Below are 2,194 nucleotides of genomic sequence, written 5' to 3'. Positions count from 1 at the left end.
TAAAAAATAATTCAAAAAATTCAAAAAAAATTTTTGGTGGTGGAAGTAAACAAAAAATTGAGCAATAAAAAAATTATTTTTAATTATAATTATAAAGTACTCTTAAGGCCATTCAACTTTTATTCAGAATATTTTTTTCTATCTCTCCTAGTTTCAACGATATTCGCATTGAAATAAAAATACCGATTTTTTTCTAAGGAATGTTTCACCCCTTAAAAGCGCAAAGCGGCCCGAAACGGTAACTTAATTTTTTGTTTTGTTTAGAAAATAACATATCAGAAGCTCATCGAAATCGGAGGAGGACACTTGGGTCCCTTTCCTTGTTAGTTTTAGAAAGAATATAAGTGACATTTTTTATGTATTTGACGTATATTTTTTCTTTTTTCAAAAAGATTTTTTATAAGATCTCACTGCTTTTTGTTAAATTATAATAGAATTTAATTTTTTTAAAAATAAACACATTATTATTTATAAAATTGTTACTTTAATTTAATATAGTTTCTCTGAATTTTAATAATTTATTGATTTAATTTTTTTTTCATTTATTTGTTCAAATAAAAATATGTATGCATTAGCATTTCGAGGTAATTGACATGTCTCAACTTTTAAATTATTTACGGATATTTATTTTGTATCTTTAATTTGCAATATATTTGTGTTATGGCCATTGTTTATGTTTTCATGATGAAAAATTGCAATGTTAACTTCATAAATATTTCCAAGAATACGTATTTTTGATGTAGATATGGATTTAATATTATGATTTGTAATCTTTGTAATTTTTTTATTATTAACTCAACCCTTTCAAGCGTACATTTTTCCTTACCTACAATTGACTTGAAAATTGGTACTCGGGAATTTTCCAGGTTGCTGATTACGAATCTGAGGTCAAAATTTAGAAATTCAAAATGGCGGATTCAATATGGCGGACCCGAATTCGAAAAACGATGCAAATTTTATGAAAATATATATCTGGGGGTTCTCAGAATCACTGATTACGAATCCGTAAACAGATTCCCGAAATTCAAGATGGCGGATCCAATATGGCGGATCCGAATTTGAAAAACGATGCAAATTTAAAAAAAAATGTATATCTGAGAGTTTTCGGGTTCGCTGAATCCGAATCTGTAATCAGATTCCCGAAATTCAAAATGGCGGACCTAAATTCAAAACAATGCAAATTTTATGAAAATGTATATCTGGGGTTTCTCGTGGTTGCTGATTACGAATCCGTAATCAAATTTCTGTAATTCAAAATGGCGGATCCAATATAGCGACTATAATCCAAATAACTATAATCCACTATATAGCGACTATGATCCAAATCCAAGTGCTAATCGAGTGTAAAATCGCTGAACCCCCAGATATACGTTTTCATAAAATTTTCGTCATTTTTTGAATTCGGGTTCGCCATATTGGATTTGCCATTTTGGATTTTAAAAATCCGGCTACGGATTCGTAACCAGCGACTCCGAAAACCCCCAGATATACATTTTCATAAAATTTGCATTGTTTTTCGCATTTGGGTCCGCTTTATTGGATCCGCCATTTTGAATTTTAGAAATCTGGCCACGGATTCGTAATCAGCGACCCCAAAAACCCTTGAGGAAAGATCTTTGCGTGGAAACTCTGAGAACTTTCGGAGATAATGAATTTTCTTTAGAAAAATTGCTATTTTTCTTTCAACGTTTGTTTATTTGTATAAACAAAATCACCCATGATTTCGAATTATTGCACATCGATTCTTATTCTTGAATGTATAACTGATACCAAACCATAAAAAAGGTTCAAAAATTGAATGAAAAACCCCAATTATTGAGAAAATGATTATGGAAAGGGTGGCATTCCACAATGCTACCGTGCTTAAATGAGTTAAATAATAATAATAATTGAAAAATGAGTATACGTTTGGTCATTGTTACATTAGTCTTTTCATGTAAAGCAGTGTTACAATTTTTGCATAATTTTTGTACATTATTAATAAATAAATAAATAAATAAATAAATTTATTTTATTTATTTTAAAATAATTTATTATTTATGCAGCACAAAAGAAAGAGAGAGAGAGAGAGAGAGAGAGAGAAGTACACAAATTTATTTTGTTTTGTATTACAATATTTTTAAAATAATTTTTTAAATTTATAATAATTATTAACATTCATTATTTATTATTAATAATTAATTAATTATTTTAT

The sequence above is a fragment of the Wasmannia auropunctata genome, unplaced genomic scaffold, assembly GCF_000956235.1.
Source record: "Wasmannia auropunctata unplaced genomic scaffold, wasmannia.A_1.0 LD336090.1, whole genome shotgun sequence".
NCBI classification, from domain to species: Eukaryota; Metazoa; Arthropoda; class Insecta; order Hymenoptera; family Formicidae; genus Wasmannia; species Wasmannia auropunctata.
The sequence above is the reverse complement of the archived record's forward strand: the minus strand, read 5'-3'. Positions refer to the sequence as shown.